At 52.7% G+C, this 16,249-nt stretch overlaps 1 long non-coding RNA gene across 3 annotated transcripts; it reads left to right on the top strand.

The window, feature by feature from the left end:
• Window positions 1-111: 111 nt before the first annotated feature.
• On the top strand, window positions 112-15,468 carry LOC149524110 (uncharacterized). 3 transcript variants are annotated; one of them, XR_016349827.1, is made up of 13 exons: window positions 112-202; window positions 364-2,799; window positions 2,910-3,011; window positions 3,166-3,306; window positions 6,017-6,118; window positions 6,267-6,407; window positions 9,118-9,219; window positions 9,362-9,502; window positions 9,664-12,104; window positions 12,215-12,316; window positions 12,465-12,605; window positions 12,767-15,208; window positions 15,319-15,468. It is a non-coding gene; the product is annotated as an uncharacterized LOC149524110 (long non-coding RNA). The 3 variants fall into 3 exon arrangements; XR_016349829.1 differs by lacking the exon at window positions 364-2,799 and having other exon boundaries at window positions 126-202; XR_016349828.1 differs by lacking the exons at window positions 112-202; window positions 364-2,799; window positions 2,910-3,011; window positions 3,166-3,306 and adding an exon at window positions 4,908-5,906.
• The last annotated feature ends 781 nt before the right edge of the window (window positions 15,469-16,249 follow it).

Genomic DNA, 16,249 nt, shown 5'->3' on the forward strand with positions numbered 1-16,249 from the left:
TTATAAATACACACACACACACACACACACACACACACACTCACACACGTGTGTCCTGCAGATGGTGACTAGTTACCAGTCCATGGCGGCTCAAGTCAGTCTTACTGGCCAGGCTGACTGAGTGAGGAGTCGGGTTCGTCTGAGGCTCGGCTTGCGGGAGTGAATCCAGAGTCCCATGGCAAGAGCTTCCCTTCTTATACAGGTAAGTTCTCACTGGGGCTCTATGGATATTGCAGCGTCATGCTGCCATTATCCACCCTTAGAAGGTGTTAAGCCGTGTTTTGGGGAGTTATCCTGGGATGGGGAATGTCAGGCTTCCCATCGTTGTGTCTCACTCTTGGGGGGGTCTCTGCCTGTCTCCAGGGTTCGTCGGTGCTGCTCTTCAATTTAGCCTCAAGACACGATGCACGTTTCCTTGTTATCTGCAAAGTTTGCACTCGATGACCTGGGCATCCGGGATGGCTTTCACTCACACACACCGCCCCCCCCCCTCCACTCACACCACACAATTGTGTAGACTTTCAGACAAGCTCAAGAGTTACAAGGGGTACAGCTTAATTTGCAATACTAACAGGGAGCAAGGCCTTACAGAAAACATAATCTAATCGTGAGAGACACAGAGAGAAATAGAAGGTACAGAACTTAGAAGCAAGTCAATATGTCAAATCATTCTGCATCATCATACTTATCAACTTAGAACCAATATTAAAGTATGCATTTTTGCTACAGCTGTGTTCCCCCGGAAGAAGGGTTCGGGGTGGACTCTTCTCTGCACAGGTTTATTTCCCCTTGAGGTGCCTAGTAAAAGGACCTCCCTGTAAGCAGGGATCAAGGTCCAGTCCTGGCCAGGCAAAATACCTTATGGGCCCCTTCAGGAGGTGAGGCTGAGCCACCCCCAGCACCTCCTTTAAGAAGGGTTGAGGTTTCTGTGGCTCTGAGCCCTTTAGGAGGTGGGATTTTAAATGCCCTGGAAGGTTGACCTCTCCCTGTAAGAAGGGTGCAGGTCCTCCCTTTTCTCTGGTCTGGGCCACTGAGACTTGCTGGCCAAAGAGCCCACCCTCTTCTGAGGGAGCCAGTGCAGGTCTCCCCTTGGAGCGCTTTTCGCTCCGGCCCACCGTAATGCCCCTGGCTTCGGGAGCACCCTGTAAAGAGGGTTGTGGTCTCCTTCGGCAGGGCAAAATGACTGCCCTGGAACAAGGGGGTAAGGTCTTCTCCCTCTCACGCTCCAACTCGAGGAGCCCCCCTTATTGCTTCAGGGTGAAGGAGCCCCCATTAAGAAAGGTTGGGGCCTCTGTGGCTTTGAGCTCTTTAGGACTTAGGCTTTAAAATGTCCTGCTCCGCTGACCTCTCCCTTTAAGAGGGGTGCAGGTCCTCCCCGTTTCTAACCTGTCTGGGCCTGTGGCTCTTGCTGGCCTTAGAGACGACCCTCTACTGAGGGAACCAGTGCAGGTGTCTCCTTTGCAGGGCTTTTCCCTCTGACCCATTGTAATGCCCCTGGCTTCGGGACCACCCTGTAAGAAGGGTTTGGGTCTCATGCCACATGCCTTTTTTAGCCACACACCTGGCAAAATGGCTCCCCGCTAACCGGGGAGGAAAGTCTTATCCCTCTCACGCTTCAACTGGGGCAGGCCTCTTGTGTCTGCGGCCGCTCCCTGTTTTAAGAAGACTTGAGAGTCTCTTTCTATTAGCCAGAGTAAATTCCCCCCAGCACCTTTTCTCCTTGGCTTTTTTGAGATTTGAAGGGCTGTCTTCTGGGTGACCTGTCCGGGTCCCACGGAACACGGTGTGGCGAAGGGGCGGCTGTAAGGGGATGGTGGAGGCCGTGTAAAATTCAGCCCTTTTCTCAAAAAAGCCAAGGAATCGGCCCACCCTGCAAATGGCGCTATGTCTGGAAATGAAGAGGTGAGGTGGGTAGGTCCTTTCAGAGCCCCTCTGCCCTGGAATCCATCCTCAATTCCTCTCGCCCTGCCCAACTTACACTGCCCGACCAACCTCCACTTTGTCTCTCGGTTGTTTTGTGCACCAGAAAGACACTGTTGGACCGAGTGGTGTTAAGTGTAGAGATTTGGACAGCTCCGTTGCTTGTGTCCGGATTGCAGCCTTTGGTCTTTCTGGTGGTAGAGTGAGCCCATTGCGAGGGCTGGGTGAGCAGGGACTGACGTGGCTGCCTTTCTGAAAGGAGGTGAGGCTCAGGCGGTGTAGGTCCGTCTTGGAGGTATTGAGATCCGGCACGTGGGTGCACCTAACCCTACTAACGGGACTGTGTCCCATGTCAGGGGTGTCTTTTCTGGGAAGTTCTTGGTGGGGCAGGAAGGTAAGCGGGGAAGGCTGTTGCTGAGGGATGGAGGATTTCATGGAAAGGGCGGACTCAGCAGGATCCCTCCCTTAACTCTTCATTTCCAGATGTTTTCCCATTTGCCCCCCTTCCCTACCTTGATGAAAGGATGACTATTGTACTAAAGGAAGGGTGACCGCCCTGTAATCAGGGCTCAGGTCCGCTTTCTTTTTCTCCCCTCTGCCTTGGCTCTGTTCATGCCAAGCTGTAAAGTGAGCTCCCTCTAACTAGGCTGTGGGGTCTTTCCCTCCCTTTCCCAAGAGAACACTGCCACTTGGAAGTTAGTTGTAGGAAGCAGCCTCTTGACAGGGTTCAGGGTTTGTCCTCGTAGTTCTCCTGTGCCCTCCTCACTCACGCTCTCGGCCAAGTGAAAGCCAGCGTCCTCAGCATCCACCGGGACCCGCCTTCTGCTGCAAGCTGTGCTGCTCTCTGCTACGGATCGGTGCCCACTACCAGCGCTTCGGGTAATTTCCAGGAAGGGAGAGAAGCTTCTCCACTTGCTCTGAATGAACGGACCTTGCCATGGTGCTGTCTACGCGGCCACCCCTAACTCGCTTCCCCTCTCTCTTTCTAGAAACTCCAGGAGAAAATGGAGAAGAGGACACAAGAACCAAAGAACCTGCAGCGGAAGCAAAGAAATGTCACCCAAAAAGGATGCACACGCTCTGTTATGCTTGTAAGCAGCACAGGGGATCTTTTTCAGGGGACGAGGCAATAGGCTGTGTTTATTGATTAAACAGTAGAGAAGCAGTTAGCATATGCTTTATAAATACACACACACACACACACACACACACACACACACACACTCACACACGTGTGTCCTGCAGATGGTGACTAGTTACCAGTCCATGGCGGCTCAAGTCAGTCTTACTGTCCAGGCTGACTGAGTGAGGAGTCGGGTTCGTCTGAGGCTCGGCTTGCGGGAGTGAATCCAGAGTCCCATGGCAAGAGCTTCCCTTCTTATACAGGTAAGTTCTCACTGGGGCTCTATGGATATTGCAGCGTCATGCTGCCATTATCCACCCTTAGAAGGTGTTAAGCCGTGTTTTGGGGAGTTATCCTGGGATGGGGAATGTCAGGCTTCCCATCGTTGTGTCTCACTCTTGGGGGGGGTCTCTGCCTGTCTCCAGGGTTCGTCGGTGCTGCTCTTCAATTTAGCCTCAAGACACGATGCACGTTTCCTTGTTATCTGCAAAGTTTGCACTCGATGACCTGGGCATCCGGGATGGCTTTCACTCACACACACCGCCCCCCCCCCCCTCCACTCACACCACACAATTGTGTAGACTTTCAGACAAGCTCAAGAGTTACAAGGGGTACAGCTTAATTTGCAATACTAACAGGGAGCAAGGCCTTACAGAAAACATAATCTAATCGTGAGAGACACAGAGAGAAATAGAAGGTACAGAACTTAGAAGCAAGTCAATATGTCAAATCATTCTGCATCATCATACTTATCAACTTAGAACCAATATTAAAGTATGCATTTTTGCTACAGCTGTGTTCCCCCGGAAGAAGGGTTCGGGGTGGACTCTTCTCTGCACAGGTTTATTTCCCCTTGAGGTGCCTAGTAAAAGGACCTCCCTGTAAGCAGGGATCAAGGTCCAGTCCTGGCCAGGCAAAATACCTTATGGGCCCCTTCAGGAGGTGAGGCTGAGCCACCCCCAGCACCTCCTTTAAGAAGGGTTGAGGTTTCTGTGGCTCTGAGCCCTTTAGGAGGTGGGATTTTAAATGCCCTGGAAGGTTGACCTCTCCCTGTAAGAAGGGTGCAGGTCCTCCCTTTTCTCTGGTCTGGGCCACTGAGACTTGCTGGCCAAAGAGCCCACCCTCTTCTGAGGGAGCCAGTGCAGGTCTCCCCTTGGAGCGCTTTTCGCTCCGGCCCACCGTAATGCCCCTGGCTTCGGGAGCACCCTGTAAAGAGGGTTGTGGTCTCCTTCGGCAGGGCAAAATGACTGCCCTGGAACAAGGGGGTAAGGTCTTCTCCCTCTCACGCTCCAACTCGAGGAGCCCCCCTTGTTGCTTCAGGGTGAAGGAGCCCCCATTAAGAAAGGTTGGGGCCTCTGTGGCTTTGAGCTCTTTAGGACTTAGGCTTTAAAATGTCCTGCTCCGCTGACCTCTCCCTTTAAGAGGGGTGCAGGTCCTCCCCGTTTCTAACCTGTCTGGGCCTGTGGCTCTTGCTGGCCTTAGAGACGACCCTCTACTGAGGGAACCAGTGCAGGTGTCTCCTTTGCAGGGCTTTTCCCTCTGACCCATTGTAATGCCCCTGGCTTCGGGACCACCCTGTAAGAAGGGTTTGGGTCTCATGCCACATGCCTTTTTTAGCCACACACCTGGCAAAATGGCTCCCCGCTAACCGGGGAGGAAAGTCTTATCCCTCTCACGCTTCAACTGGGGCAGGCCTCTTGTGTCTGCGGCCGCTCCCCGTTTTAAGAAGACTTGAGAGTCTCTTTCTATTAGCCAGAGTAAATTCCCCCCAGCACCTTTTTTCCTTGGCTTTTTTGAGATTTGAAGGGCTGTCTTCTGAGTGACCTGTCCGGGTCCCACGGAACACGGTGTGGCGAAGGGGCGGCTGTAAGGGGATGGTGGAGGCCGTGTAAAATTCAGCCCTTTTCTCAAAAAAGCCAAGGAATCGGCCCACCCTGCAAATGGCGCTATGTCTGGAAATGAAGAGGTGAGGTGAGTAGGTCCTTTCAGAGCCCCTCTGCCCTGGAATCCATCCTCAATTCCTCTCGCCCTGCCCAACTTACACTGCCCGACCAACCTCCACTTTGTCTCTCGGTTGTTTTGTGCACCAGAAAGACACTGTTGGACCGAGTGGTGTTAAGTGTAGAGATTTGGACAGCTCCGTTGCTTGTGTCCGGATTGCAGCCTTTGGTCTTTCTGGTGGTAGAGTGAGCCCATTGCGAGGGCTGGGTGAGCAGGGACTGACGTGGCTGCCTTTCTGAAAGGAGGTGAGGCTCAGGCGGTGTAGGTCCGTCTTGGAGGTATTGAGATCCGGCACGTGGGTGCACCTAACCCTACTAACGGGACTGTGTCCCATGTCAGGGGTGTCTTTTCTGGGAAGTTCTTGGTGGGGCAGGAAGGTAAGCGGGGAAGGCTGTTGCTGAGGGATGGAGGATTTCATGGAAAGGGCGGACTCAGCAGGATCCCTCCCTTAACTCTTCATTTCCAGATGTTTTCCCATTTGCCCCCCTTCCCTACCTTGATGAAAGGATGACTATTGTACTAAAGGAAGGGTGACCGCCCTGTAATCAGGGCTCAGGTCCGCTTTCTTTTTCTCCCCTCTGCCTTGGCTCTGTTCATGCCAAGCTGTAAAGTGAGCTCCCTCTAACTAGGCTGTGGGGTCTTTCCCTCCCTTTCCCAAGAGAACACTGCCACTTGGAAGTTAGTTGTAGGAAGCAGCCTCTTGACAGGGTTCAGGGTTTGTCCTCGTAGTTCTCCTGTGCCCTCCTCACTCACGCTCTCGGCCAAGTGAAAGCCAGCGTCCTCAGCATCCACCGGGACCCGCCTTCTGCTGCAAGCTGTGCTGCTCTCTGCTACGGATCGGTGCCCACTACCAGCGCTTCGGGTAATTTCCAGGAAGGGAGAGAAGCTTCTCCACTTGCTCTGAATGAACGGACCTTGCCATGGTGCTGTCTACGCGGCCACCCCTAACTCGCTTCCCCTCTCTCTTTCTAGAAACTCCAGGAGAAAATGGAGAAGAGGACACAAGAACCAAAGAACCTGCAGCGGAAGCAAAGAAATGTCACCCAAAAAGGATGCACACGCTCTGTTATGCTTGTAAGCAGCACAGGGGATCTTTTTCAGGGGACGAGGCAATAGGCTGTGTTTATTGATTAAACAGTAGAGAAGCAGTTAGCATATGCTTTATAAATACACACACACACACACAGACACACACACACACTCACACACGTGTGTCCTGCAGATGGTGACTAGTTACCAGTCCATGGCGGCTCAAGTCAGTCTTACTGTCCAGGCTGACTGAGTGAGGAGTCGGGTTCGTCTGAGGCTCGGCTTGCGGGAGTGAATCCAGAGTCCCATGGCAAGAGCTTCCCTTCTTATACAGGTAAGTTCTCACTGGGGCTCTATGGATATTGCAGCGTCATGCTGCCATTATCCACCCTTAGAAGGTGTTAAGCCGTGTTTTGGGGAGTTATCCTGGGATGGGGAATGTCAGGCTTCCCATCGTTGTGTCTCACTCTTGGGGGGGGTCTCTGCCTGTCTCCAGGGTTCGTCGGTGCTGCTCTTCAATTTAGCCTCAAGACACGATGCACGTTTGCTTGTTATCTGCAAAGTTTGCACTCGATGACCTGGGCATCCGGGATGGCTTTCACTCACACACACCGCCCCCCCCCCCCTCCACTCACACCACACAATTGTGTAGACTTTCAGACAAGCTCAAGAGTTACAAGGGGTACAGCTTAATTTGCAATACTAACAGGGAGCAAGGCCTTACAGAAAACATAATCTAATCGTGAGAGACACAGAGAGAAATAGAAGGTACAGAACTTAGAAGCAAGTCAATATGTCAAATCATTCTGCATCATCATACTTATCAACTTAGAACCAATATTAAAGTATGCATTTTTGCTACAGCTGTGTTCCCCCGGAAGAAGGGTTCGGGGTGGACTCTTCTCTGCACAGGTTTATTTCCCCTTGAGGTGCCTAGTAAAAGGACCTCCCTGTAAGCAGGGATCAAGGTCCAGTCCTGGCCAGGCAAAATACCTTATGGGCCCCTTCAGGAGGTGAGGCTGAGCCACCCCCAGCACCTCCTTTAAGAAGGGTTGAGGTTTCTGTGGCTCTGAGCCCTTTAGGAGGTGGGATTTTAAATGCCCTGGAAGGTTGACCTCTCCCTGTAAGAAGGGTGCAGGTCCTCCCTTTTCTCTGGTCTGGGCCACTGAGACTTGCTGGCCAAAGAGCCCACCCTCTTCTGAGGGAGCCAGTGCAGGTCTCCCCTTGGAGCGCTTTTCGCTCCGGCCCACCGTAATGCCCCTGGCTTCGGGAGCACCCTGTAAAGAGGGTTGTGGTCTCCTTCGGCAGGGCAAAATGACTGCCCTGGAACAAGGGGGTAAGGTCTTCTCCCTCTCACGCTCCAACTCGAGGAGCCCCCCTTGTTGCTTCAGGGTGAAGGAGCCCCCATTAAGAAAGGTTGGGGCCTCTGTGGCTTTGAGCTCTTTAGGACTTAGGCTTTAAAATGTCCTGCTCCGCTGACCTCTCCCTTTAAGAGGGGTGCAGGTCCTCCCCGTTTCTAACCTGTCTGGGCCTGTGGCTCTTGCTGGCCTTAGAGACGACCCTCTACTGAGGGAACCAGTGCAGGTGTCTCCTTTGCAGGGCTTTTCCCTCTGACCCATTGTAATGCCCCTGGCTTCGGGACCACCCTGTAAGAAGGGTTTGGGTCTCATGCCACATGCCTTTTTTAGCCACACACCTGGCAAAATGGCTCCCCGCTAACCGGGGAGGAAAGTCTTATCCCTCTCACGCTTCAACTGGGGCAGGCCTCTTGTGTCTGCGGCCGCTCCCCGTTTTAAGAAGACTTGAGAGTCTCTTTCTATTAGCCAGAGTAAATTCCCCCCAGCACCTTTTTTCCTTGGCTTTTTTGAGATTTGAAGGGCTGTCTTCTGAGTGACCTGTCCGGGTCCCACGGAACACGGTGTGGCGAAGGGGCGGCTGTAAGGGGATGGTGGAGGCCGTGTAAAATTCAGCCCTTTTCTCAAAAAAGCCAAGGAATCGGCCCACCCTGCAAATGGCGCTATGTCTGGAAATGAAGAGGTGAGGTGGGTAGGTCCTTTCAGAGCCCCTATGCCCTGGAATCCATCCTCAATTCCTCTCGCCCTGCCCAACTTACACTGCCCGACCAACCTCCACTTTGTCTCTCGGTTGTTTTGTGCACCAGAAAGACACTGTTGGACCGAGTGGTGTTAAGTGTAGAGATTTGGACAGCTCCGTTGCTTGTGTCCGGATTGCAGCCTTTGGTCTTTCTGGTGGTAGAGTGAGCCCATTGCGAGGGCTGGGTGAGCAGGGACTGACGTGGCTGCCTTTCTGAAAGGAGGTGAGGCTCAGGCGGTGTAGGTCCGTCTTGGAGGTATTGAGATCCGGCACGTGGGTGCACCTAACCCTACTAACGGGACTGTGTCCCATGTCAGGGGTGTCTTTTCTGGGAAGTTCTTGGTGGGGCAGGAAGGTAAGCGGGGAAGGCTGTTGCTGAGGGATGGAGGATTTCATGGAAAGGGCGGACTCAGCAGGATCCCTCCCTTAACTCTTCATTTCCAGATGTTTTCCCATTTGCCCCCCTTCCCTCCCTTGATGAAAGGATGACTATTGTACTAAAGGAAGGGTGACCGCCCTGTAATCAGGGCTCAGGTCCGCTTTCTTTTTCTCCCCTCTCCCTTGGCTCTGTTCATGCCAAGCTGTAAAGTGAGCTCCCTCTAACTAGGCTGTGGGGTCTTTCCCTCCCTTTCCCAAGAGAACACTGCCACTTGGAAGTTAGTTGTAGGAAGCAGCCTCTTGACAGGGTTCAGGGTTTGTCCTCGTAGTTCTCCTGTGCCCTCCTCACTCACGCTCTCGGCCAAGTGAAAGCCAGCGTCCTCAGCATCCACCGGGACCCGCCTTCTGCTGCAAGCTGTGCTGCTCTCTGCTACGGATCGGTGCCCACTACCAGCGCTTCGGGTAATTTCCAGGAAGGGAGAGAAGCTTCTCCACTTGCTCTGAATGAACGGACCTTGCCATGGTGCTGTCTACGCGGCCACCCCTAACTCGCTTCCCCTCTCTCTTTCTAGAAACTCCAGGAGAAAATGGAGAAGAGGACACAAGAACCAAAGAACCTGCAGCGGAAGCAAAGAAATGTCACCCAAAAAGGATGCACACGCTCTGTTATGCTTGTAAGCAGCACAGGGGATCTTTTTCAGGGGACGAGGCAATAGGCTGTGTTTATTGATTAAACAGTAGAGAAGCAGTTAGCATATGCTTTATAAATACACACACACACACACACACACACACTCACACACGTGTGTCCTGCAGATGGTGACTAGTTACCAGTCCATGGCGGCTCAAGTCAGTCTTACTGTCCAGGCTGACTGAGTGAGGAGTCGGGTTCGTCTGAGGCTCGGCTTGCGGGAGTGAATCCAGAGTCCCATGGCAAGAGCTTCCCTTCTTATACAGGTAAGTTCTCACTGGGGCTCTATGGATATTGCAGCGTCATGCTGCCATTATCCACCCTTAGAAGGTGTTAAGCCGTGTTTTGGGGAGTTATCCTGGGATGGGGAATGTCAGGCTTCCCATCGTTGTGTCTCACTCTTGGGGGGGTCTCTGCCTGTCTCCAGGGTTCGTCGGTGCTGCTCTTCAATTTAGCCTCAAGACACGATGCACGTTTCCTTGTTATCTGCAAAGTTTGCACTCGATGACCTGGGCATCCGGGATGGCTTTCACTCACACACACCGCCCCCCCCTCCACTCACACCACACAATTGTGTAGACTTTCAGACAAGATCAAGAGTTACAAGGGGTACAGCTTAATTTGCAATACAAACAGGGAGCAAGGCCTTACAGAAAACATAATCTAATCGTGAGAGACACAGAGATAAATAGAAGGTACAGAACTTAGAAGCAAGTCAATATGTCAAATCATTCTGCATCATCATACTTATCAACTTAGAACCAATATTAAAGTATGCATTTTTGCTACAGCTGTGTTCCCCCGGAAGAAGGGTTCGGGGTGGACTCTTCTCTGCACAGGTTTATTTCCCCTTGAGGTGCCTAGTAAAAGGACCTCCCTGTAAGCAGGGATCAAGGTCCAGTCCTGGCCAGGCAAAATGCCTTATGGGCCCCTTCAGGAGGTGAGGCTGAGCCACCCCCACCATCCCCTTTAAGAAGGGTTGAGGTTTCTGTGGCTCTGAGCCCTTTAGGAGGTGGGATTTTAAATGCCCTGGAAGGTTGACCTCTCCCTGTAAGAAGGGTGCAGGTCCTCCCTTTTCTCTGGTCTGGGCCACTGAGACTTGCTGGCCAAAGAGCCCACCCTCTACTGAGGGAGCCAGTGCAGGTCTCCCCTTGGAGCGCTTTTCGCTCCGGCCCACCGTAATGCCCCTGGCTTCGGGAGCACCCTGTAAAGAGGGTTGTGGTCTCCTTCGGCAGGGCAAAATGACTGCCCTGGAACAAGGGGGTAAGGTCTTCTCCCTCTCACGCTCCAACTCGAGGAGCCCCCCTTATTGCTTCAGGGTGAAGGAGCCCCCATTAAGAAGGGTTGGGGCCTCTGTGGCTTTGAGCTCTTTAGGACTTAGGCTTTAAAATGTCCTGCTCCGCTGACCTCTCCCTTTAAGAGGGGTGCAGGTCCTCCCCGTTTCTAACCTGTCTGGGCCTGTGGCTCTTGCTGGCCTTAGAGACGACCCTCTACTGAGGGAACCAGTGCAGGTGTCTCCTTTGCAGGGCTTTTCCCTCTGACCCATTGTAATGCCCCTGGCTTCGGGACCACCCTGTAAGAAGGGTTTGGGTCTCATGCCACATGCCTTTTTTAGCCACACACCTGGCAAAATGGCTCCCCGCTAACCGGGGAGGAAAGTCTGATCCCTCTCACGCTTCAACTGGGGCAGGCCTCTTGTGTCTGCGGCCGCTCCCCGTTTTAAGAAGACTTGAGAGTCTCTTTCTATTAGCCAGAGTAAATTCCCCCCAGCACCTTTTTTCCTTGGCTTTTTTGAGATTTGAAGGGCTATCTTCTGGGTGACCTGTCCGGGTCCCACGGAACACGGAACACGGTGTGGCGAAGGGGCGGCTGTAAGGGGATGGTGGAGGCCGTGTAAAATTCAGCCCTTTTCTCAAAAAAGCCAAGGAATCGGCCCACCCTGCAAATGGCGCTATGTCTGGAAATGAAGAGGTGAGGTGGGTAGGTCCTTTCAGAGCCCCTCTGCCCTGGAATCCATCCTCAATTCCTCTCGCCCTGCCCAACTTACACTGCCCGACCAACCTCCACTTTGTCTCTCGGTTGTTTTGTGCACCAGAAAGACACTGTTGGACCGAGTGGTGTTAAGTGTAGAGATTTGGACAGCTCCGTTGCTTGTGTCCGGATTGCAGCCTTTGGTCTTTCTGGTGGTAGAGTGAGCCCATTGCGAGGGCTGGGTGAGCAGGGACTGACGTGGCTGCCTTTCTGAAAGGAGGTGAGGCTCAGGCGGTGTAGGTCCGTCTTGGAGGTATTGAGATCCGGCACGTGGGTGCACCTAACCCTACTAACGGGACTGTGTCCCATGTCAGGGGTGTCTTTTCTGGGAAGTTCTTGGTGGGGCAGGAAGGTAAGCGGGGAAGGCTGTTGCTGAGGGATGGAGGATTTCATGGAAAGGGCGGACTCAGCAGGATCCCTCCCTTAACTCTTCATTTCCAGATGTTTTCCCATTTGCCCCCCTTCCCTCCCTTGATGAAAGGATGACTATTGTACTAAAGGAAGGGTGACCGCCCTGTAATCAGGGCTCAGGTCCGCTTTCTTTTTCTCCCCTCTGCCTTGGCTCTGTTCATGCCAAGCTGTAAAGTGAGCTCCCTCTAACTAGGCTGTGGGGTCTTTCCCTCCCTTTCCCAAGAGAACACTGCCACTTGGAAGTTAGTTGTAGGAAGCAGCCTCTTGACAGGGTTCAGGGTTTGTCCTCGTAGTTCTCCTGTGCCCTCCTCACTCACGCTCTCGGCCAAGTGAAAGCCAGCGTCCTCAGCATCCACCGGGACCCGCCTTCTGCTGCAAGCTGTGCTGCTCTCTGCTACGGATCGGTGCCCACTACCAGCGCTTCGGGTAATTTCCAGGAAGGGAGAGAAGCTTCTCCACTTGCTCTGAATGAACGGACCTTGCCATGGTGCTGTCTACGCGGCCACCCCTAACTCGCTTCCCCTCTCTCTTTCTAGAAACTCCAGGAGAAAATGGAGAAGAGGACACAAGAACCAAAGAACCTGCAGCGGAAGCAAAGAAATGTCACCCAAAAAGGATGCACACGCTCTGTTATGCTTGTAAGCAGCACAGGGGATCTTTTTCAGGGGACGAGGCAATAGGCTGTGTTTATTGATTAAACAGTAGAGAAGCAGTTAGCATATGCTTTATAAATACACACACACACACACAGACACACACACACACTCACACACGTGTGTCCTGCAGATGGTGACTAGTTACCAGTCCATGGCGGCTCAAGTCAGTCTTACTGTCCAGGCTGACTGAGTGAGGAGTCGGGTTCGTCTGAGGCTCGGCTTGCGGGAGTGAATCCAGAGTCCCATGGCAAGAGCTTCCCTTCTTATACAGGTAAGTTCTCACTGGGGCTCTATGGATATTGCAGCGTCATGCTGCCATTATCCACCCTTAGAAGGTGTTAAGCCGTGTTTTGGGGAGTTATCCTGGGATGGGGAATGTCAGGCTTCCCATCGTTGTGTCTCACTCTTGGGGGGGTCTCTGCCTGTCTCCAGGGTTCGTCGGTGCTGCTCTTCAATTTAGCCTCAAGACACGATGCACGTTTCCTTGTTATCTGCAAAGTTTGCACTCGATGACCTGGGCATCCGGGATGGCTTTCACTCACACACACCGCCCCCCCCCTCCACTCACACCACACAATTGTGTAGACTTTCAGACAAGATCAAGAGTTACAAGGGGTACAGCTTAATTTGCAATACTAACAGGGAGCAAGGCCTTACAGAAAACATAATCTAATCGTGAGAGACACAGTGAGAAATAGAAGGTACAGAACTTAGAAGCAAGTCAATATGTCAAATCATTCTGCATCATCATACTTATCAACTTAGAACCAATAGTAAAGTATGCATTTTTGCTACAGCTGTGTTCCCCCGGAAGAAGGGTTCGGGGTGGACTCTTCTCTGCACAGGTTTATTTCCCCTTGAGGTGCCTAGTAAAAGGACCTCCCTGTAAGCAGGGATCAAGGTCCAGTCCTGGCCAGGCAAAATGCCTTATGGGCCCCTTCAGGAGGTGAGGCTGAGCCACCCCCACCATCCCCTTTAAGAAGGGTTGAGGTTTCTGTGGCTCTGAGCCCTTTAGGAGGTGGGATTTTAAATGCCCTGGAAGGTTGACCTCTCCCTGTAAGAAGGGTGCAGGTCCTCCCTTTTCTCTGGTCTGGGCCACTGAGACTTGCTGGCCAAAGAGCCCACCCTCTACTGAGGGAGCCAGTGCAGGTCTCCCCTTGGAGCGCTTTTCGCTCCGGCCCACCGTAATGCCCCTGGCTTCGGGAGCACCCTGTAAAGAGGGTTGTGGTCTCCTTCGGCAGGGCAAAATGACTGCCCTGGAACAAGGGGGTAAGGTCTTCTCCCTCTCACGCTCCAACTCGAGGAGCCCCCCTTATTGCTTCAGGGTGAAGGAGCCCCCATTAAGAAGGGTTGGGGCCTCTGTGGCTTTGAGCTCTTTAGGACTTAGGCTTTAAAATGTCCTGCTCCGCTGACCTCTCCCTTTAAGAGGGGTGCAGGTCCTCCCCGTTTCTAACCTGTCTGGGCCTGTGGCTCTTGCTGGCCTTAGAGACGACCCTCTACTGAGGGAACCAGTGCAGGTGTCTCCTTTGCAGGGCTTTTCCCTCTGACCCATTGTAATGCCCCTGGCTTCGGGACCACCCTGTAAGAAGGGTTTGGGTCTCATGCCACATGCCTTTTTTAGCCACACACCTGGCAAAATGGCTCCCCGCTAACCGGGGAGGAAAGTCTGATCCCTCTCACGCTTCAACTGGGGCAGGCCTCTTGTGTCTGCGGCCGCTCCCCGTTTTAAGAAGACTTGAGAGTCTCTTTCTATTAGCCAGAGTAAATTCCCCCCAGCACCTTTTTTCCTTGGCTTTTTTGAGATTTGAAGGGCTATCTTCTGGGTGACCTGTCCGGGTCCCACGGAACACGGAACACGGTGTGGCGAAGGGGCGGCTGTAAGGGGATGGTGGAGGCCGTGTAAAATTCAGCCCTTTTCTCAAAAAAGCCAAGGAATCGGCCCACCCTGCAAATGGCGCTATGTCTGGAAATGAAGAGGTGAGGTGGGTAGGTCCTTTCAGAGCCCCTCTGCCCTGGAATCCATCCTCAATTCCTCTCGCCCTGCCCAACTTACACTGCCCGACCAACCTCCACTTTGTCTCTCGGTTGTTTTGTGCACCAGAAAGACACTGTTGGACCGAGTGGTGTTAAGTGTAGAGATTTGGACAGCTCCGTTGCTTGTGTCCGGATTGCAGCCTTTGGTCTTTCTGGTGGTAGAGTGAGCCCATTGCGAGGGCTGGGTGAGCAGGGACTGACGTGGCTGCCTTTCTGAAAGGAGGTGAGGCTCAGGCGGTGTAGGTCCGTCTTGGAGGTATTGAGATCCGGCACGTGGGTGCACCTAACCCTACTAACGGGACTGTGTCCCATGTCAGGGGTGTCTTTTCTGGGAAGTTCTTGGTGGGGCAGGAAGGTAAGCGGGGAAGGCTGTTGCTGAGGGATGGAGGATTTCATGGAAAGGGCGGACTCAGCAGGATCCCTCCCTTAACTCTTCATTTCCAGATGTTTTCCCATTTGCCCCCCTTCCCTACCTTGATGAAAGGATGACTATTGTACTAAAGGAAGGGTGACCGCCCTGTAATCAGGGCTCAGGTCCGCTTTCTTTTTCTCCCCTCTGCCTTGGCTCTGTTCATGCCAAGCTGTAAAGTGAGCTCCCTCTAACTAGGCTGTGGGGTCTTTCCCTCCCTTTCCCAAGAGAACACTGCCACTTGGAAGTTAGTTGTAGGAAGCAGCCTCTTGACAGGGTTCAGGGTTTGTCCTCGTAGTTCTCCTGTGCCCTCCTCACTCACGCTCTCGGCCAAGTGAAAGCCAGCGTCCTCAGCATCCACCGGGACCCGCCTTCTGCTGCAAGCTGTGCTGCTCTCTGCTACGGATCGGTGCCCACTACCAGCGCTTCGGGTAATTTCCAGGAAGGGAGAGAAGCTTCTCCACTTGCTCTGAATGAACGGACCTTGCCATGGTGCTGTCTACGCGGCCACCCCTAACTCGCTTCCCCTCTCTCTTTCTAGAAACTCCAGGAGAAAATGGAGAAGAGGACACAAGAACCAAAGAACCTGCAGCGGAAGCAAAGAAATGTCACCCAAAAAGGATGCACACGCTCTGTTATGCTTGTAAGCAGCACAGGGGATCTTTTTCAGGGGACGAGGCAATAGGCTGTGTTTATTGATTATACAGTACAGAAGCAGTTAGCATATGCTTTATAAATACACACACACACACACACACACACACACACACACACGTGTGTCCTGCAGATAGTGACTAGTTAGCAGTCCATGGCGGCTCCAGTCAGTCTTACTGGCCAGGCTGACTGAGTGAGGAGTCGGGTTCGTCTGAGGCTCGGCTTGCGAGAGTGAACCCAGAGTCCCATGGCAAGAGCTTTCTATCTTATACAGGTAAGTTCTCACTGGGGCTCTATGGATATTGCAGCGTCATGCTGCCATTATCCACCCTTAGAAGGTGTTAAGCCGTGTTTTGGGGAGTTATCCTGGGATGGGGAATGTCAGGATTCCCATCGTTGTGTCTCACTCTTGGGGGGGTCTCTGCCTGTCTCCAGGGTTCGTCGGTGCTGCTCTTCAATTCAGTCTTAAGACACGATGCACGTTTTCTTTTTATCTGCAAAGTTTGCACTGACGACCTGGGCATCCGTGATGGCTTTCACTCACACACACCGCCCCCCCCTCCACTCACACCACACAATTGTATAGACTTTCAGAGAAGATCAAGAGTTACAAAGAGTACAGCTTAATTTGCAATACTAACAGGGAGCAAGGCCTTACAGAAAACATAATCTAATCGTGAGAGACACAGAGAGAAATAGAAGGTACAGAACTTAGAAGCAAGTCAATATGTCAAATCATTCTGCATCATCATACTTATCAACTTAGAACCAATATTAAAGTATGCATTTTTGCTACAGCTGTGTTCCCCCGGAAGAAG

The sequence above is a fragment of the Pelodiscus sinensis genome, chromosome 6 (assembly GCF_052426305.1).
Source record: "Pelodiscus sinensis isolate ZL-2025 chromosome 6, ASM5242630v1, whole genome shotgun sequence".
In the NCBI taxonomy this organism is placed as follows: Eukaryota; Metazoa; Chordata; order Testudines; family Trionychidae; genus Pelodiscus; species Pelodiscus sinensis.